The sequence below is a fragment of the Chiloscyllium punctatum genome, chromosome 50 (assembly GCF_047496795.1).
Source record: "Chiloscyllium punctatum isolate Juve2018m chromosome 50, sChiPun1.3, whole genome shotgun sequence".
Taxonomy (NCBI): Eukaryota; Metazoa; Chordata; class Chondrichthyes; order Orectolobiformes; family Hemiscylliidae; genus Chiloscyllium; species Chiloscyllium punctatum.
This window is the reverse complement of record NC_092788.1, coordinates 30,032,309-30,054,124: the sequence shown is the minus strand read 5'-3', so window position 1 is coordinate 30,054,124 and position 21,816 is coordinate 30,032,309. Positions and strand designations below refer to the sequence as shown.

Sequence of the window (21,816 nt, the reverse complement as noted above, 5' to 3'; positions counted from 1 at the left end):
TTTTCAAGTTGCCCAATGTTCACTCTTGCATTTCTTCCTTTTGTAGATCTTAACTAAACTCGTGAAGTCTCCTTTTATATGGGGAGCAAGCTTATACATTCCATATTCTCCACTTTATTGTTCTTTTTTAAATTATCCTCTGCTGCTTTAAAAACGCTTCCCAATCTTACCGAGACTGAGGGAGAGTATGCCAGGGGATTGACTGCAGAAGGCAACATGTAACTATACTAATTCTGTTAGCCATCATTGGGTGTCATGATGACACAGCTCTGCTGCCTCATAGTACTAGGGACTCGGGTTCAGTTCCAAGCTCTGGAACCTATTTGTGTGTCGTTTGTACAATCTCCCTGTGTTTGCTTTAAGAGCATTAACTCCTTTCATCTCTCCACTGTCTGTCTCTGTGTTTATGCCATCACCATTAATTTTGCTTTAGGTTGGCAACGAAATGCGGCAAATGCAACCGGTTTTTGGAAAAGCACCCCTGGTGTTAAGGCTGCCCTGGCTGTTCAGGAGACTTGCCTGGCCACTGGTTCCCAAGCTATCCCTCGCAGTTCCTCAGTCCATCCATTACTGCATACATCCTTTCCTCGAGTCACTCCTGTAACTTCGCAGAAGTAATTGACTGGCACTGAATGGTCCCGAAGGAGGGCTGTGTACACAAAGACACTGGGCACTTACTGACCCACTAGGGATGCTGGGTAAAGACCCTGCCATTGAAAGTAACAGAATAACTAAAATCCAATTGAATAGCAAAACCGTGCTTGGACCAGAGTACGAGGGGATAGCACATCCAAGGCTGTAGACAGGGCTTTAAATTAAATGGAGCGAGGGTAGGCAAGAACAGATATTGGCAGAATTAGAAAACCCGAGTTAAAGGAGGAGCTAAGAGTGCAGGGGTCAGGAGAAGTTAATAAAATCTCCAACAGACATAAATATGACAGAGCGTATGGAGAGAGTTAGCAATCAAACTTCAAGCACATTGGACAAATGAAGAGTAACGGTTAATACAGGACTGAAGGCGTTATATCCGAATGTATGCAGTATAAGGAATAGAATAAATGAGCTTGTGGCGCAGATCGAAATTGGCAGTTATGACGGAGACATGGCTGCAAGGGTATCAGGATTGGGAGCTAAATATTCAAGGATATACATCTTATTTAAAACATAGGCAGGTGGGCGGAGGAGGTGGGGTTGCCTTATTCGTAAGAAATAAAACTAAATCAATAGAAAGAAATTAAGTAGGGTCAGATGATGGGGATTATGTGCGGGTAGAATTGAGACCTCGAAAAGGTGAAAACAAAATAGTTGGAGTCTTGTACAGGCCTCCAAGTCGTAGTCAGGAACTAGGGCACAAGAAACACCAGAAGAGGGAAAAAGATTGGTAGGAAAGACAAAGTTAGAGTGATCATGCAGATGTTAATAAGAAAGGTTGTTGAGAGTGAGGACGAGCTCAGCCAGTTGGAGGATGGTGGTGGTGTTTGGGTGCAGTTCATGCCTTTGTTCCGAGAAGAAGCAGAGAGTCCTGAAACAATCCTAATGGGGGTGGGGGTGGGGAGGGGTGTGGTGAATGTGTAATGGGATGTTACATCCATGGAAAAGAAGAGATGGATGGAGCCTGCAAAATTGAAATTCTTAAATTGGTGTAAAGTGTCACATGAATCACGGATGTACATGGGCAGGGACTGGATCAGGAGGGATTGCTGAGTCAAAGTAGGAAGCGATGCGTTGTTTGTAGCAAATGCAGACTGAAGCAATGTGTCTGCCTGGGCCACCCTGTTTGTGGATGTCTGGAGGAGATGGAAGCAAACTGTGCTTTCAGAGGGCCATCAGCTTGGAGCCATTGGCTTGGGTTTGGGAATGCAATGTGGTGGGAGGGGATCACCAGTAGAAAATCGATCAGTTATCGCAGTTGATACAATGGCCTGATGTGCATTGGTGGGCGTCATGTTCTAAGAAAATACCTGTTATATTTTTTTTTCTATCATTTGATTCTTGTTCAGATTGTGCAGCTATTCTGAATTTCTGCGTCTCCATCAAGTGCAGAACGACATGTTTTTTTTTCGCCGAGTGTGTCTCCTCAACATTTTTTTGACTTTTTTATACAGTATGTACAAAAATGGGCGTTGTGTTCTAATAATTTGCTTCCACTTCAAGGAAAACGTGAGGATGTGATTTGTACTCGGGCAGTGTGTCCATTACGTGCAATTTAATTGAATCTTTATTCTCATCACACTCACTCTTTCAAACAAACAATGAATGAATCCGTAAATTCTGTCGATTTGTTTCAGCTCTGACGATTGCTGGGAATGTTACAAAGGACATACTTCAGTGTCACAGAAAATACAAATGTGCAAGGTGCCAAATCCTGGTCCATACAAAATTATTCACAAGCTTTATAAATAAAACATGCAGAGGTGGAAGAGTGTACGTAAAAGGAGAGTTCAGCTCTGTGTTCAAAATGCTATTTCTGGCTCCCTCACGAAAGACCTTAACACACTCTGTAAATTCCCGAAAATAAGAACAGCAAGAGACTTTACCACTATTGTAATCGCTGTGAGAATCATGTGGTGAGGAATACAATCTCCAACGTTGCACAGCATCCTGGCTTGAATCAATATCATTGTCCCTTTATTGTCACTTGTTCAGAATCCTGTGGCTCTCTTTGAAACATATCTGTTCGTGTCCCTGCACCACGAGGGTCACTGCGGTTCACCACCATGTTTGGAATGGAAATTAGACACAGGCAATAAATGCTGGTCTTGCTAACGGAATTCACTTCACAAGAACAACTGACAGGAATCTGATCTATTAAAGGCATCCATTCTAACCGATTTGATTTCTGACATAGTTTTAGTGAGGCTTTTACTTTGACCTAAGCATCTGATCTTTCTGTAACTCCATGAAACTTCCAGAAGTGCATTCGGAGTGCGGTTGAAAAATTACATTTGCAAGTTGTGTTCATCATTCTGAAAGGGAGAGCCTTTCTGCGCTGGAGAATGCTTTCATTATTTGTCAGTATCGAAAGGCAATAGCAACGTAGAAACTAAGATCAACTTGAACCAAGTCTGCCATGTGATAAGATCATGGATGATATGACTGTGGCCTGAAACACGCATTCCTGCCATGCCTTATAACGTTAATGCATCATTCTTAGGCGATAAACTGTCTACCTGTGTCTTAAGAGTATTCAATGTCTTACCTTCCATCACTCGGTGGGAGGGAAGTTCCCACATTCGCAGAACCCTTTGAGATGGTTAAAACAGTCATCAACTCCTTCACTGGGATATTCCCCAGTTTCCAGGAGTCCATCCATTTCTGGAAATCTCTCGCACAAATTGAAATATTGTTTCAGCATTCAACTTGAATAGACTACTCAGAATATTATGGTTTAAACGGTATCATACGTAGTTTTCCTAAACTCCAACTGATCCAAGGCCAGTCTGACAATGTTTCCTTCAGAGATAAATGCTCCTCACAGGAATCAGTTGAGTAAATTTTCTCTGAACTGCTTTTCATGTCATTATGCCCTCACCTCTCCTGGTGTGCTCTCACCATTACTCTGCGAAACGGTAGAAAGTCTTCCATACTGCTGGATATATTTTCTTTCAAAAGGTATGAAAATTTATATTGCCTCCCTATGAATTGCAAGCAATGTGTTTTTGTTTGTGATCCAGATGCCTGATTTCTCTGTGCCACAGCTTTGCAATCGCTTCATTGGAATAATACACTGTTTTTCCATTCATTCCACCAATCTATTCAAACACAGATACATGTTTCCTGCTATGCTCCATATACCAATTCACCTGACCAATTCGAGCATCTCTATAATATTATGAAGTGGAGGTCAACATCCATCTGACAATTAAAACCAATGCAACCAGCGAAGATCTCCTTGCCTTATAATATGGTAAGGAAGTGTGATAAGTGATGTAACTCATCTCTTTTTCGACACACAATTTGTTATAAAGGAGTGGTTCAGTGAAATGGAATCTTCTCTCGTACTCTGTAATTAACAAGTAACTAGTTCCCTGTCTAGGTTAACACTGCTGCCTCACAGCGCCAGAGTACCCGGGTTCGATTCTAGCCTCGGGTAACTGTGTGGAGTTAACACATTCTCATCGTGTCTGCGTGGGCTTCAACCCGGGTGCTCCTGTTTCCTCTCTCAATCGAAAGACATGCAGGTTTACTAAATTGCCCATAGCGTTCGTAGATGTGTAAGTTAGCTGCGTTAGTCAGGGGTAAATGCAGTTAATAGGGTAGAGTAATGCATGTGAGTGGTTTATTCTTCGGATGGTCAATATGGTCCTTGTTTGGCTGAAGTGCCTGTTTCTCCACTGTCGGGATTCTAACTCTAACAGTGAACTAACTGAATAATCACTTTGTAACTAGCTATCTATTCTGGAATAAACCAAGATTTTCTTGATTATGCTGTATCAATAATGCAGATTCCACTCGTAAATCCATTATTAGTAAGAACAATAAATTAAAACTTCGTTTCTCAAAGTTCATGCAGAATGAATTCACTTGAGATTTCGGTATCTTATCCTCTCGTCTTTCTCTGTCTGAAATGCCTTCTCAGTTGTTTTCTGGTTTCAAGACTATTTGCTCAGCGTGTTGTGCGTCTTTATTGATGGATAGAGCTTTTTAGATAGATCTTGGATAGATTGCTCCCTTGCCAGTTCCATGTCATACTGTTCAAAAAAACTATCATGAATAAACATAATAAACTCAAGGCTACCCTGACTGAGTTGGTTCAACCAATCTACATGTAGATTAAAATCACCCATGGTAATAGACATGCCATTTTTACAGGCAATAGTTATTTCTTTGTTTATTGCCCATCCCAATGTGATGTTATTATTTGGTGGCCTGCACACTAACCTGTCAGTGACTTTCTTCTTAGAATTTTGAATGCATCATTCCTGTTTCTCCTAATGTACAGCAATAACAACAACTAACTTGCATTGTATGGAATCTTTCACAATGATAAATCTCCTAAGGTGCTTCATGAATGATCAAAACATTGATTAAGGAGAATGATTTTAAAATACATCTTAAAAGGAGAATAGAGAAGGTTAGGGAGGCTACTCCACAGACTTCTGCCCGTGACAGCTCCAATTGTGGAGTGATGCAGGGGGGTGGGTTGGAAAGGGAACGTGCAAAAGAAAAATGGAGGAGCACAGGCAGTGCATAAGGTCTTAAGGACAGAGGAGGCTCCAGACTGAGTCTGTCTGTCAGAGAGTATGGCTGCCTCATGGAGTTTGAAGCACTGCAATGGAGTAGAGGAGAGGTCACACTGCTTAGAGCTTTTTTTAAAGGCCTCCGCAGAGTTCCAGGGAGGTGCAAGAGAGGATTAGCAAAATTATTCTGGGTAGGAATGAAAGGAATAGGGTGGTCATTATGGGGGACTTTAACTTCCCCAACATTGACTGGAACTGGTAGAACTCTTGTACGTCGGATGGAACAGTTTTTGTCCAATGTGTACAGGAGGGTTTCCTGACACAGTATGTCGAAGGGCGGACAAGAGGGGAGGCCACACTGGATGTGGTGCTTGGTAATGAACCAGAGTAAGTGTTTGATTTAGTTGTAGGTGAGCACTTTGGAGAGAGTGATCATAATTCAGTTATGTTTAGTTTAGCGATGAAAAGGGATAGATACATGCCACAGATGAAGAATTATCGATGGGGGAGGAGCAATTGGAATGTGATTCAGCAAGAATTAGGATGCATAGGATGGGGTAACAAAAGGCAGGGGGTGCAGACTATTGAAATGTGGAAATGGTTTAAGGAGCAGATATTGTGTGTCCTTGACAGATATGTTCCTGTCAGGCAGGAAGGAAGTGATAAGGTAAGGGAATCGTGGTTTACTACAGAAATTGGATCTCTTGGAAAGAAGAAGAAGGAGGCTTATGTGTTGATGAGGCAAGATGGTACAGATGAGGCGATGGAGTGTTACAGATCAGCTAGAAAGGAATTAATGAGAGAGTTAAGAATAGCAAAGAGAGCACACAAGCAGTCTTTAGTGAATAGAATAAAGGAAAATCCTAAAGCTTTCTATAGTTATGTGTGGAACAAAAGCATAGGGTAAGAAGAGAGCCAGTCAAAGTCAGAAGTGGGAAGTTGAGTGTGGACCCTGTGGAGATCGGAGAGGTGCTAAACGAACATTTCTCATTGGTTTTCACTCAGGAAAAGGAGAATATTATAGAGGAGAAGAATGTGGTATGAGATATTAGACTAGAAAGGATCGAGGTTAGTTACGAAGAGGTGTTATCAATTCCAGAAGGAGTGAAAGTAGACAAGTCCCCTGGGCTGGATGGGATTTATCCAAGGATTCTCTGGGAAGCTAGGGAGGAGATAGCAAAGCCTTTGGCTTTGATACTTGAGTCATCACTGTCTCTGGGTTTGGTACCAGAGGACTGGAGAATTGCAAATGTTGTGCCCTTGATCAAGAAGGGCAGTGGAGAGGATCCAGGTAATTATAGACCAGCGTACCTTACTTCTGTTGTTGGAAAGGTTTTGGAAAGGATTATAAGAGATAAGATTTATAATCATCTAGCGAATACCAATTTGATTTCAGATAGTCAACATGGTTTCGTCAAGGGCAGGACATGTCTCACAAACCTGAGTTTTTTGAGAAGGCAGCCAAGCATGTAGATAAGGGTAAGGCAGTTGACGTGGTATACATGGACTTCAATAAAGCCTTTCATAAGGTTCCACGTGGTAGGCTGTTGGAGAAAATGCAGAGACATGGAATTTAGGGTGATTTAGCAGTTTGGATTAGAAACTGGCTTTCTGAAAGAAGACAGCGAATGGTGGTTGATGGAAAATATTCAACCTGGTGTCTGGTTACTAGTGGTGTGCTACAAGGACCTGTTTTGGGACCACTGCTGTTTGTCATTTTTATAAATTACTTAGACATAGGCAATGGTGGATTGATCAGTAAATTTGCAGACGACACTAAAGTCGGTGGAGTAGTGGACAGTGTGGAATAATTTTACAGGTACTCAGGCGGACTTGGATAAACTGCAGAATTGGGCTGAGAGGTGGCAAATGGAGTTCAATGCAGCAAAATGTGAGGTGACGCACTTTAGGAAGAATAACAGGATGGCAGAGCACTGGGTCAATGGAAAGATTCTTGGTGGTGTGGGTGTGAAGAGGGATGTTGGAGTCCATGTACATAGGTTCCTGAAAGTTGTCACCCAGGTGGATATTACTGTTAAGGCAGCATGCAGTGTATTAGGGTTCATTCATTGAGGGATTGAGTTCTGGAGCCACAATTTCATGCTGCAACGATACAAAATGTTGGTGCGATCATACTTGGAATATTGTGTGCAGTTCTGGTGCCCATAATTCGGGAAGGATGTGGAAGCATTGGAAAAGGTGCAGAAGAGATTTACCAGGATGTTGCCTGGTCTGGAGGGAAGGTCTTTTGAGGAAAGGTTAAGAGACTTGAACCTGTTCTCATGGGCAAGAAGTCAGCTAAGAGGGGATTTGACAGAGACTTACAAGATGATCAGAGGATTAGATAGGTTCGACAGTGAAAGTCTTTTCCCTTGGATGATGACATTAGCGTGTTCGAGGGGTATAACTACAAATTGAGGTGTGATGGATTCAAAACAGATGTCAGAGGCAGATTCTTCACTCAGAGTGGTTAGGGCGTGGAATGTGCTACCTGCTAATGTAGTTAACTCAGCCACATGAGAGGTTTAAACAATCCTTTAGATAAGCACATGGGTGATTTTGGGATAGTGTAGGGTGATGAGCTGAGAATAGTTCACAGGTCGGTGCAACATGAAGGGCCGAAGGGCCTGTTCTGCACTGTATTGTTCTGTGACGAAAGTGCTACAAGAGATTTCTACTGTCTTAAACAGTGATGAATGTTGTATTGTGGGCTTACAAAACGTCACTAACGATTGCTAACGATTGCAACATCCTGGTAAATCTCTTCTGCACCTTTTCCAATGCTTCCACATCCTTCCCGAATTATGGGCACCAGAACTGCACACAATATTCCAAGTATGGTCGCACCAACATTTTGTATAGTTGCAGCATGAAATTGTGGCTCCAGAACTCAAACGTCACCAAACATGTACGAGGCAAAGCCAGGGCAATAATAAGATGCTGCAACAGGAGGGGAACTAGTGCCTCCATAAAAATCCCTACTCCTTCTCGCCTATTTCACCTCCAAAACCGAGCACGTTCCGGAAAAGCATCTCTATCTCCCACCACGACACTTTTCCCCACAACCATGGTATCTGGCTGTGGACTAGGAGTGCAACAGTCTGTACTAGGACCCACTGGGGTCCTGAAACATTTGGTAAAGGTGAAAATCTTCTGGGCATTGACAGCCCCACCATATTGCATGCATTTTCTATGTTTTTAACTCTGTTCCGGACTTCCCTTATTTTTCCGAATGAACCTGTTCAAAGTTTTTATTACACCCACCTGCACAAGCTATGAATTGAACTCACGCCTCTCGGTCCAAGATTTGGGATATTTTCACCGCATCACAAGGCATCGACTCTCACTTCCCTTGTCCCTCAGCCTGCTGAGTCACGCCTGAATCAACTCTGCAATTGGGAGGAAGGGGCGGAACTGGAGGACCGAGCAGTGGCTTGGTCCTCCAACCAGAGTGAGTGAGGAGCGGGGCCAAAGCATTCCCCAGGAGTGAACACTTCAGGATTGGTCAGAAAACTAACTGTTCTGCAGGATTGATTGTTCCTACCACATAGTGGAGTATTAAACCTCTCTCACAAATCAATGTGAGATTTTAAGAAATAGTTGAGATGTAAATCTGATAACGTACATATTTTCAATGGATTTGCACAACTCGAGTAAGAAGCTTCTTTTCAAACGTCCAGAACGATTGCTAATTTACATACCTAGCCGGTATGGTAGAGTTAGACCGATCGACCTGTTCACATCCTAGAAATCTCTATGACTATACTTGACAAAGCAATTGTTAATGACTAATATTTTACCCATCAGTCTGTGCAGATTTGAATATTCTCTACAAATTCACCGGTAACCTCAGACGCACGCGCAGTTTGGTTTCTATGCAGAGCATGCGCAGTGTCACATTGGTCAGGACAGAGAGCGAGAAAGACATGGAGTTGCTTTCTCCGGCAGCGGCTGCGATCGGCTCCAGAGAGCGGCGATATTAGCCGGTGTGTGGGAGCCTCGCTGGGAGAAAGGAGCGGAGAGATTTCACAAGTCCCGCATAAAGGTTAAAAAAACTCGTAGAAGACCGTCTAGGCCCGGGTAAGGAGGTGGCGGTCTTTGAACAAGGAAGCGGCCCAGAGTCACGGCCGCCATTTGTTTGAGGGAAGAGGGAGCGCGGGCCTCAGGGCCGCCATCTTGAGAAGGTCAAGGAGCAGGAGGGCGGGGTTATCGGGGTCTGTAGAACAATCAGAGGAAAGGGCAGACCCATTGTTATTGATTAATTCCACGAACACAGCTTCACTGGGTGATCCTGCAGGAATATCCTCTCTCAGTCCTGCTGGGATGTTTCACCCAATCAGAACCAGCAGCTCTCCTCCTCTCTCAGCTCCCCTTCTGTCCTTCCTGCAGCATCTGGCCCCTGGAACATTGAGCTGCCTGTCCTGTCCCTCCCTCAGCTGTTGTTTCTGTAATACCTGTGATATCCCAGTCCCATCTTAGATTACTTCACTAAAGACAGGAATGCATCCCAGTCCCATCTTAGATTACTTCACTAAAGACAGGAATGCATCCGATGGATGTTTCTTAACATCAGCAATTGTTTAATACTCATTTACAGGTTTTAATTACATTGTTTTTGAAGCATTTACTTCACATTCAATCATTTGCAATGGTGGGATTTGAACCTGTGTCCAGAGAACACTTGCTGAGTTTCTGGATAAATTGTCACACAATAATGCCTCTAGGCCATCACTTCGCCTGCTTACAGTTTGTATATCACAGTGCAACATGAATCAAAACTCTTTCTTCCTGCACAATTGTTTGACCCGACACTCTGGTGATATGACTCAGTACCTCTCCATGTGGTATCCCTCACTGTGTGGGTCTAATTGCTGCCTCTGTCAGCGTCTCTCACCTTTGAAGCTACTCCAGATCATGAGCCAACAGAATTCTCCACTCCAGAGAGATGAGGCAGCACAGGCCAGGAATGGAGACTGGGATTTTCCAGATCTCTGTGGGCTCAGTGCCATTCTATATGTGTAACCCTCAAAGCATTAGTCTAATTGCCCATTCTGCCTATTTCTGTGTCTTCTACATGTACTCATGAAGTTCCAGACTCAATAGACTTGCCAACTGCTGGTTGGGATGATGGTTGGTCAGCCAGAAAGACAAAGTCAGGGAGGTCGGGAGTCTTCAATAAATCCTGCTGCCAGGTAAGATCATTCCAGTGCACAGAGCAGAAAGTAATAAGGGGGATCCACACATCAGCTAACAAGACATGACATAGAGAAAGTGCTGGAGGGGGAGCACAGTACAGACCCACCCCAGGCTCAATCACCACGCCTGCTGCAAGTTTTGTTGTAATGAGACAGCATCGGGAGTTCCCATTAATCAGTCCAGGCCTGTGCTTTCTTAGGGAGCATCAGAACAACTGAGGGGAAAGCAGGCCTCCCACGAGAGGGTGGTAATGCTGCCTGGGATCTTTCTGTTCCCTATTCCCTTTCCAACACTGTATCTATGGCTTGTATTGAGGACCAGTGTCTTCAATCATTCTAACTCCTATAACAGTTCCTATCTCTGTCATCTCCTCCCCTCTCACCAATTATTTCACATATTTGAAACCTCCAATCCAGATGACCATCCGTATCGCTGTAACTTGCTTCAGTCTCGACAACATGCCTTGTCTCAATAGTCCCTCCTCTAATAACTGGAGACATTGGGTCTGTTTCTGTGCGGCATGACTCTTCGGCCAAGGTTTCCTGAATGGAATGAGACGGAATTGCCTGTGTTTGGCTCATATCCCTTCAAACCTTCTCCTCTCCATGTACCTGCCGAAGTGTCTTTTCCATGTTGTAATTGTACTTGTTTTTACCATTTCCTCTGGCAGTCCATTCCGTCTATGCACCATCCTCTGTGGATAATGTTGTCCCTCAGCTCCCTTTTTTAAATCGTTGCTCTCACACCTCACGTTTATGCCTCTAGCTTTGGACTCACCTATCCTTGGCAATTCACCTTACTTAGACCATACATGGTTTCATAAACTTGTATAAGGTCACCCCGTGGCCTCCTCTGCCCAGGAGAAATATTGACGACAATGTTACCAATATCTCCAACTCATGTACTCAATGCTCTGACCAATGAAGACAAGTGTGCCAATTGCCGCTTTCAACACCCTGTCGCCCTGTGATGCCAGTCCAAGGAATAATGTAACTGCACCCCTTGGTCTCTCCCTTTTCTACAACACTGTCCAGGGCCCAACCATTACCCGTGTTAGTCCTCCTTAGTTTGTCTGAACTAAATCCAACAACTGAATTAAACTCAATCTTTCATTCCTTGGCCCCTTCGTCTATCATTTTGGTCACATCTTGAGCAAACTCCAGTCAAGTTTGTGGGACATGTTTTCCCATGCACAAAGCCATGCTGGCTGTCCGTAATCAGGCCTTATCTGTCCAAATGCATGTAAGTCCTACCTCTCAGAAAGACCTCCAACAACTGACCCACCCTGATGTCTTGCTCATCAGTCTGTAGTTCCCTGGCTTTCTCTTGCAGCCTTTCTTAATTAATGACACAACATTATAATCATAGTCAGAGAATCAGACCGCACTGTTCAGTTAACGCTAACCATACTCTAAAACAGATCTCATCCCACCTGCCTGTTTCTGGATCATTTCCCTTCACATCGTTCCTATTCCTGGACTAATCTAAATGTCTGTTAAACATTGTAATTGTCCCCATGTTCTTGGGAAGTTCATTTCACACACAACCCACCCTCTGTGTAACAATGTGCCTCTCAAGTCTTTTTTTTAAATGTCTCTCCTCTAAACTTAAAAATGTAGTGCCTTGTCTTGAAACTCCCCTGTCCATGGGAAAAGACAACTCCCATTAACTCTATCGATCCCCCTCATGATTTTATAAACTTCTATGAGGTCATCTGTCAACATTCAGGTTTCAGTGAAAAATACCAACCTATTCAGCCTTTTTTTATACTGAAGCCTTTCGTACCCAGCCACATCCCAGTAAATCTCCTCCCAACCCTTTCCAGCTGAATAATAGAACATAGAACATAGAACAATACAGCGCAGTACAGGCCCTTCGGCCCTCGATGTTGCGCCGATCAAAGCCCACCTAACCTACACTAACCCACTATCCTCCATATACCTATCCAATGCCCGCTTAAATACCCATAAAGAGGGAGAGTCCACTACTGCTACTGGCAGGGCATTCCATGATCTTACGACTCGCTGAGTGAAGAACCTACCCCTAACATCAGTCCTATATCTACCCCCCCTTAATTTAAAGCTATGCCCCCTTGTAATAGCTGACTCCATACGCGGAAAAAGGTTCTCACTGTCAACCCTATCTAACCCCCTAATCATCTTGTACACCTCTATCAAATCACCCCTAAACCTTCTTTTCTCCAAAGAAAACAACCCCAAGTGCCTCAGCCTTTCCTCATAGGATCTTCCTACCATACCAGGCAACATCCTGGTAAACTTCCTCTGCACCCGTTCCAGTGCCTCCACATCCTTCCTATAGTATGGCGACCAAAACTGCACACAATATTCCAGAAGCGGCCGCACCAGAGTCTTATACAACTGCAGCATGACCTCAGGACTCCGGAACTCAATTCCTCTACCAATAAAAGCCAGTACGCCATATGCCTTCTTCACTGCACTATTTACCTGGGTGGCAACTTTCAGAGATCTGTGTACATGGACACCAAGATCCCTCTGCTCTTCCACACTACCAAGTAGTCTACCATTAGCCCAGTAATCCATCTTTTTATTACTCTTACCAAAGTGAATCACTTCACACTTAGCTACATTGAACTCCATTTGCCACCTTTCTGCCCAGCTCTGCAGCTTCTCTATATCCCGCTGTAACCTGCCATATCCTTCCTCACTGTCTACAACTCCTCCGACTTTCGTATCATCCGCAAACTTGCTCACCCAACCTTCTAACCCTTCCTCCAGGTCATTTATAAAAATGACAAACAGCAATGGTCCCAAAACAGATCCTTGCGGAACACCACTAGTGACGGCACTCCAAGATGAATCTTTGCCATCAACTACTACCCTCTGTCTTCTTCCAGAGAGCCAATTCCTAATCCAAACCTCCAACTCACCCTCAATGCCATATCTCTGTATTTTCTGCAGTAGCCTACCATGGGGGACCTTATCAAACGCCTTACTAAAATCCATATATACTACATCTACCGCTTTCCCCTCATCTACCTCCTTCGTCACCTTCTCAAAGAATTCAATAAGGTTTGTGAGGCACGACCTGCCCTTCACAAAACCATGCTGACTATCCTTGATCACATCATTCTTATCCAGATGTGCATAAATCCTATCCCTTATAATTCTCTCTAAGACTTTGCCCACAACAGAAGTGAGACTCACTGGCCTATAGTTACTAGGATTATCCCTACTCCCCTTCTTGAACAAGGGAACCACGTTTGCTAGCCTCCAGTCCTCTGGCACTACTCCTGTAGACAAAGAGGACACAAAAATCAAGGCCAATGGCTCTGCAATCTCCTCCCTTGCTTCCCAGAGAATCCTAGGATAAATGCCATCAGGCCCAGGGGACTTATCTATTTTCACCCTTGCCAGAATTTCCAACACCTCTTCTCTACATATCTCAAAGCCATCCATTCTACTTATTCGTGCCCCAGTATTCGTATCGACAACAATGTCCTGTTCCTGAGTGAATACTGACGAAAAGTATTCATTCAGCGCCTCCCCAATCTCTTCAGCCTCCACACGCAACTTTCCATTACTATCCTTGATTGGACCTATTCCTTCCCTAGTCATTCTTTTATTCCTAACATACCTATAGAAAGCCTTAGGGTTTTCCCTAATCCTACCAACTAAGGACCTTTCATGTCCCCTCCTTGCTGCTCTTAGCTCTCTCTTCAGGTCCTTCCGGGCTACCTTATAACTCTCAATCGCCCCTATTGAACCTTCACGCCTCATCTTTACAAAGGCCGCCCTCTTCCATTTAACAAGGGATTCCAATTCCTTATTAAACCACGGCTCCTTCACACGACCCTTTCCTCCCTGCCTGATAGGTACGTACTTATCAAGGACACTCAATAGTTGCTCCTTGAACAAGTTCCACATATCAATTACGCTCTTGCCTTGGAATCTACTTTTCCAATCCACACATCCTAAGTCATGCCTCAACGCATCATAATTTCCCTGCCCCCAGCTATAACTTTTGCCCTGTAGTACACACTTATCCCTCCCCATCACGAGACTAAAAATCACCGAATTGTGGTCACTGTCCCCAAAGTGCTCACCTACCTCTAGTTCTAATACCTGGCCTGGTTCGTTACCCAGAACCAAATCCAGTATGGCCTCACCTCTTGTTGGCTTATCTACATATTGTGTCAGGAAACTCTCCTGCACACATTGCACAAACACTGACCCATCTAACGAACTTGAGCTATAGCTTTCCCAATCAATATCAGGAAAGTTAAAGTCTCCCATAACAATCACCCTATTACTGTCACTCTTCTCCTGAATCATCTTCGCAATCCTTTCTTCAACGATTCTAGGACTATTAGGAGGCCTGTAAAAGACTCCTAACAGGGTGACCTCACCTCTCCTATTCCTAACCTCAACCCAAACTACCTCAGATGGCAAATCTTCATCCATCTTCCTTTCCACCGCTGTAATACTATCTTTGACAAGCAAAGCCACACCCCCCCCTCTTTTACCCCCACCTCTGACCCTACTAAAACATTTAAACCCTGGAACCTGCAACAGCCAATCCTGTCCCTGATCTAGCCATGTCTCCGTAATAGCCACAACATCGAAGTCCCAGGTACCAACCCACGCTGCGAGTTCACCTACCTTATTTCGTATACTTCTGGCATTAAAGTATACACACTTCAAGCCACCCTTCTGTTTACAGGCACGATCCTTTAAGATTGATACCATATTCCTACCCTCCCTACACTCCAGGTCCTGCACCCTAAAGTTACAGTCTGGGTTCCCATGCCCCTGCAGAGTTAGTTTAAACCCCCCCCAAGAGCACTAGCAAACCTCCCCCCAAGGATACTGGTGCCCCTCAGGTTCAGGTGCAGACCATCCTGTCTATAGAGGTCCCACCTTCCCCAGAAAGAACCCCAGTTATCCAAATACCGAAATCCCTCCCTCCTGCACCATCCCTGTAGCCACGCATTTAACTCTTCTCTCTCCCTATTCCTCGACTCTCTATCACGTGGATCTCCTTCCTATAACTGGGCGACCTGAACTGGACACAGTATTCCAGAAGAGGACTCACCAATGGCCTGTATAATCTCAATGCGACTTCCCAACTCCTATATCCAAAGGACTGAGCAATGAAAGCAAGTGAGGCCAGCACCTTTTTTTAAACTATCCTGTCTCTCCATGTTGCAAACTTCAAAGAATTATGTAGCTGAACCCTGACGTCCCCCTGTTCTACAACACTACTGAAGGTCTTGCCATTAATTGTATAAGTCCTGCCCGTATTTGTTGTACCAAATGCATTACCTCACATTTATTCAGATTGAACTCCATCTACAGTTTTTCAGCCATTCACACATTTTATCAGGATCTCTTTGTAATCTCAGAAAACCTTCTTCACGCTCCACAATGCCACCCTCCAGTCTAACAGCCTATCACACATAGCTCTCTATGGTACAAATATCTCTGCTAGGGGCCCTCCAATTTCTTCACCAGCTTCCCACAATGTCCTGAGATCCACTTGATCAGGTCCTGGGGATTTATCTACCTTTGTGTTTTAAAACCTCCAGCACCTCCTTTTCTATAATGTGGACTCATTTCAAGACATTGAGTCAGAGAGATGTTCAGCACAGAAACAGGCCCTTCGGACCAACTCCTGCATGACGTTTCTGGTCACATTTGTCACAATTTTGCCAATATCCCCATAAACCTTTGCTATTCATACACCCATCCACATGCCTTTTAAATGTATTTCTATCAGCCTCCACTATTTGCTCTGGCAGCTTATTCCATCTACTCTGCGGGAGCCAGTTGTCCTTTAGACCCCTTTGAAAAGTTTCCCTCGCCTGGGGAAATGGCCTTGTCTATTGACCCTGTCGATGACCACCATGATTTTAAACCCCTTTTATCGGTTAACTCCTCAGCCTCCCATGTTCAACTGAAAACAGTCCCAGCCTATTCAGGCTTTTCCCTGAAGTACAAACCCTTCAACCCTGGCAACATCTTTGGTCATTTCTTCTGATCCCTTTCATGTTCCACAACATCCTTTCGATGGCATTGAGACCAGAATTACACACAGTATTCCAATAGTGGTCAGGCCAAACACTGTTTAGTTCCCTGAGCGCCCCAGTCTTTATCCACAGTAAGTTCCAAAGTGAAATATTTGTTTTGGATCTTGTCATTTCACACATCGTTGCCTTCATTGATCATTAAGGAGACCGGGTTTGTCCCGAGCTCTTCTTTTGCTCTTAATACACTTGTAGAGTCTCTTTGGATTCTCCTTAACTGTCTCTGCCAAAGCGATCTCATGTCCCCTTTTTCATTCCTGATTTCCATGCTAAGTGTATTTCTACAGCCCCGATGCTCCTGAAGGGATTCCCTTGAGTCAGCCAGTTATATCTGACATGTGACCCCTTTTTTCTTGACCCCAGCCTCGAAGCTCAGCCAGTGTTTCCTAATTCAGTCAGCATTGAGCTGCACACTAACAGGAACACGCTGGCGCTGAACACTCCTTTTATCTCGGTTTTAAAATATTCCTACTTGCCAGACTTCCCTTTATCTGCAAATAGCCTCCCCAGATCTACTTTAAAAATTCATGTTTAATACTATCTTGCTCCATTAAATAACTTTAACTTGTGGACCAAGCCTGTCCTTTTCCATCGCTATTTTCAAACTAATACAATTGTGGTAACTTTCCAAAGGGCTCCCCCACTAACACCTCAGTCCCGTTCCTGACCTTGTTTCCCAAGGGGAGGTCAGGTATAGCCCCATTCTCCAGTTGGGCCACTTACATAATAACTGGGAGTTTTCAGAACACACTTAACAAATTCCTTCCATCCAAATGCTTAACTTAGTAGCAATCCCAGTCCAGGTTTGGAACGGTTAAGATCCCCTATCATTCCAACCCTATTATTCTAAGAGGTATCTGAAATCTCCTGACATATTTGCTCCTCCATCTCCCATTGCCTATCGCTGTAGTCCGACCGTAGAAAACTAATGACCAATTTTTATTTCTCAGTTCCACTAATATCGTTTAACTGGGCGATCCTACATGAATCCTCCCTCGAGGTACTGCTGGGATGTTTCCCCCAATCAAACCCACCAGCTCTCCTCCTGTTTTCCCTCCTGTTCTATCCTTCCTGTAGTATCTGTCTCCGGAACATTGAGCTGCTGCTCCTGTTACTCCCTCAGCTGTGTTTCTGTAATATCTATGGGATCCCAATCCCATGTTCCCATCCATGCTCTGGGTTCATCTGCCTTATCTGTCTGGCCCTTTGCATTGAAATAACTGCAGTTTAATCCACCAGTTTTCCCTAATTGTCTGCTATGTTCTTGCCAGCCTTGTCTACTTATATTGCCGTCTTGAACATTTGTACCAGCCTCAACTTTCTTTCTGGCCTTACGACTCTTTGGGGTCACACAGCTCTGCCAGACGAGTTTAAATCCTCTCGAGCAGCTCCAGCAACGTTCCCCATCAGGATGTGGGTCCCCCTCCTGCTCCCAGTTCAGGTGTATTCCCCACCCTGTCTACCTGTGCTGACACCTTCAGACATTCAGGGACTTACCCACCAAGGTCCCTGTATTCCTCAGTACTCCAGGAGGACCTATCATTCATGATGTATATCATTCATTTATTAGACTTCCCACAGTGCATGACCTCACAGTGATCAGAAGTATACTCCATCTGCCATTACTCTGCTCAGTTTATCATCTGATCGATATCAGACTGCAGCCTGAGTCCATCCCCCTCACTGTGGACAACACCCTCACCTTTCATGTTATCTGCAAACCTACTAATGTTACCTTCTGCTTTCACATCTGAGTGATTAATGTCCATAATGAACAGCAATGGTTCCTTAACCGATCCCTGTGGTACACCCGCTGGGCAAAGGCTTTCAATCACAAAACCAACCCTCCACCAATTGTGGAGCCAATTTACCAACTTACCTTGGATCCCATGGGATCTTCCCTTTTGGACCAGCCTTCCGTGTGGGACCTTGTCAAAGACCTTAATGAACTCCATATAAACCACATCATCTGCACTGCCCTCATCAATATCAGAGGACAGTCGTCCAGCAAATCCATACAGACAATCCCGAATGAAATTGCAGGGATATCCGTTTTTGGTGAATACATTGTATTGGTGTTCTTCTTCCTCTTTTTGCAGTTCTGGTGTACTGCAGTGTGTTGTGGCCCTTTTGAATAGTGTCTTGATGCAACTTCTTTTGTGTGTGTTGGGGTGGTTGTTTTCGTAGTTCAGGACTTGGTCTGTGTGTGTGTTTTTCCCGAATACCTTCGTGGTGAATTCTCCGTTCGGTATTCTCTGTACCATCACGTCTAGTAATGGGAGTTGGTTGTCCTTATTTTCCTCTCTAGTGAATCGGATTCCTGTGAGTGTGGCGTTGATGATCCGGTGTGTGTTCTCTATTTCTGTGTTTTTAATGATTACAAAGGTGTTATCCACATATCTGACCCAGAGTTTGGGTTGAATTTGCGGTAAGACTGTTTGTTCTAATCTTTGCATTACCGCTTCTGCTATGAGTCCAGAGATGGGTGAGCCCATGGGTGTGCCGTTGATTTGTTCATATATTTGGTTATTGAATGTGAAGTGAAGCCAAGGTCCAGTAGTTTGAGTATGCCGTCTTTTTGATAGGTTCCCCGTCCTGTTGTCTGTTCTGTATGTCCAGCAGGTTGGCTATTGTTTCTCTGGCTAGGGTTTTGTCAATAGAGGTGAACAGTGCAGTTACATCAAATGAGACCATAGTTTCTTCCTTGTCTATGTGTATATTTCTGATAATGTCCAAGAATTCCTGTGTTGACTGTATAGAGTGTCTGGATCGGCTGATCAGGTGTTTCAGTTTCTGCTGTAGTTCTTTAGCCAGTTTGTGTGATGGTGTCCCTGGTAGTGATACTATGGGTCTGAGTGGGATGTCTGGTTTGTGCACTTTAGGTAGTCCATAGAATCTGGGGGTGTTGTTGCTTTTAGTTTTCATTCTCTGGAGCTCTAATCTGGTTATTTGTCCATTTTCTTTTGTAGGTTTCTCAGTGTGTTGTTTATCCTATTGGTGAGCTGCGGGGTGGGGTCAAACTCCACACAATTTCGTCCACAGTTGCCTCAGGGAAAGACAATGGAATGAAGACATGCCACGACCCAAAGGACTAGCCACACTACCATACATCAAGAACATTTCTGAACTTACAGCCAGACTACTGCGACCACTAGGACTCATAACAGCACACAAACCAACATCCACTCTCCAACAACAACTCATCAGAACGAAGGACCGATACCCAGCATGAGCAAATCCAGTGTTGTGTACAAAATCCCATGCAAGGACTGCACAAAACACTACATAGGACAAACAGGAAGACAGCTACTGATCCGTATCCATGAAAACCAACTAGCCACGAAACGACACGACCAGCTATCCTTAGTAGCCACACACACAGATGACAAGCAACGTGAGTTTGACTGGGACAACACTACTATTATAGGATAAGTCAAACAGAGAAGAGTAAGGGAATTCCTAGAGGCATGGCACTCATCCACAGATTCAATCAATAAGCACATCGACCTCTACCCAATATACCGGCCACTGCAGCAGACAGCTGGAACTGACAACGGGAAGCGGCAGATTCAAATCACTATAAATGCCGGAGGAAAGATCACAGAAGTGCTTCACAGGAGGCTCCCAAGCACTGAGGATCTCACCTAGACAGGGGACAAAGTCTGCAACACAAATTCCCAGCTCGGCAAACAGACCCCAGCAGATTAGATGAGATTCCCTACAGTGTGGAAACAGGCCCTTTAGCCCAACCAGCCCACAGTGACCCTCCGAAGAGTAACCCACCCAGACCCATTTCCCTCTGACTAATCACAATGGACAATTTACGAAGGCCAATTCAATGAACCTACACATTTTTAGCCTGTGGGAGGAAGCCGGAGCACCCGGAAGAAACTCACACAAACACGGGGAGAATGTGCAAACTCCACACAGACAGTCGCCTGAGGCTGGAATTGAACCTGGGACCCTGGTGTTAACCACTGAGCCACCTTGCCGCCCAAATTCTGGTGCTGTCAGACCTGCTGAGATCCCCCAGCAATTTCTTGTTTGGATTTCAGCGCCGATCCAGTTGGTGATGATCACGGACTTGTTAAGTGTGTTTGGGAATGGGGAGGGAGCTGGGAGCAGGGTGATGGTGGGATAGTGGGGAGCAGAGCTGCCTTCCAAGCAGTTGACCCGGGTTCGATTCTTGGCCATCGCAGTGTTGTGGTTTCTAAGTCGACTTTTAAAGGTAAATTACCAGGATGGAACCGGGTCGGTCAGATTGCTCCATGCTTTTCCAGGCGATGGATCCTGTGAATTGCAGTGTGGAACCGGGCAAAATTGCTCGGCATCTCGGAAGCTTTCCCCTCTGCTGCTTCCCATTTCTTATTGAAATATTGGGTACAGCACAAGGATGGGTTTGTTTTGTTCGAAAAGTGAGAGACTGCTCCCGTCAGGAACCTGGAATAATTACAGAAGCCGCTGGAAACACTGAACAGTTCCAACAGCTTCTGTAGTGGTGGGGAGGGAGGGTTAATGTGTCAAATCTATACAAGGACAAAATAAACTCCAGCCACAAAACAGAGTTTTTAAGTTTTACAAACATCTGTATAACATTATTCTGAGCAATCAATTCCCCTTAAACACTTCCAATGTGGAATAGCATCTTTCTGACTCTCACTTTGAGAGATGTCCCTCAGTGAGCTCCTCCTCCATTCTTTCCATTTCACTGGGGACCCACTATCCACAGTCTCCAATCAAATGACCTGAACTCAGACACACAGAGATCTTAACGAGTGACACAATGCAGATAGGAAGTTGATTTCATTTCTGTTTCTGAGTCCAATCTTCACTCAGTGAGACAGAGTCAGGTATTCAAGGCTCCAACAAGAGCTGGATTCTGCTTCTGGTGATTGTCTTCATTCAGTGAGAAGGAGGGCCGTGGGCCAGAAGGAGCTCATCATTGTGTTTCGGGTTGTCTGCTCAGTCTGCAGCATTGCAGGCCGTGGGAGCAGGGCAGTGGGAAAGGTACCTCGTGTGGACTGCAATAGGACTTTCCACACATTGTTCCAGGGCAGTTACAGAGCTCCAGGAATTCTGAATGAGGATCGGAAAAATGCATTGATTGAAGGAGGAGGATCAGGGATACAGGATAAAGCTGATGAGATCAGCAGGATCTCTCGGTCTAACTCTGTGCCATACTTTATTTTCTGCTTCATAAATCGACAATCCGGAGCTCAACCCACTCAGAGCAATATAAGCTCAGAAACAAATCATTCAAGCCAACACATCCATGCTGAACTGATATCCGATGTCAATCTCATCCTATTTGTCAGAATTTGGCCCATGTTCCTCTGAACCCTTTTTAATTCCTACACCCACCCAGATACCTTTTAA

General features: G+C 44.5%; 1 long non-coding RNA gene across 1 annotated transcript; it reads left to right on the top strand.

Moving 5' to 3' along the window:
* The first annotated feature begins 9,092 nt into the window (after positions 1-9,092).
* On the top strand, positions 9,093-21,004 carry LOC140470127 (uncharacterized). Its single transcript, XR_011956388.1, has 3 exons — positions 9,093-9,260; positions 10,269-10,372; positions 19,410-21,004. It is a non-coding gene; the product is annotated as an uncharacterized lncRNA (long non-coding RNA).
* The last annotated feature ends 812 nt before the right edge of the window (positions 21,005-21,816 follow it).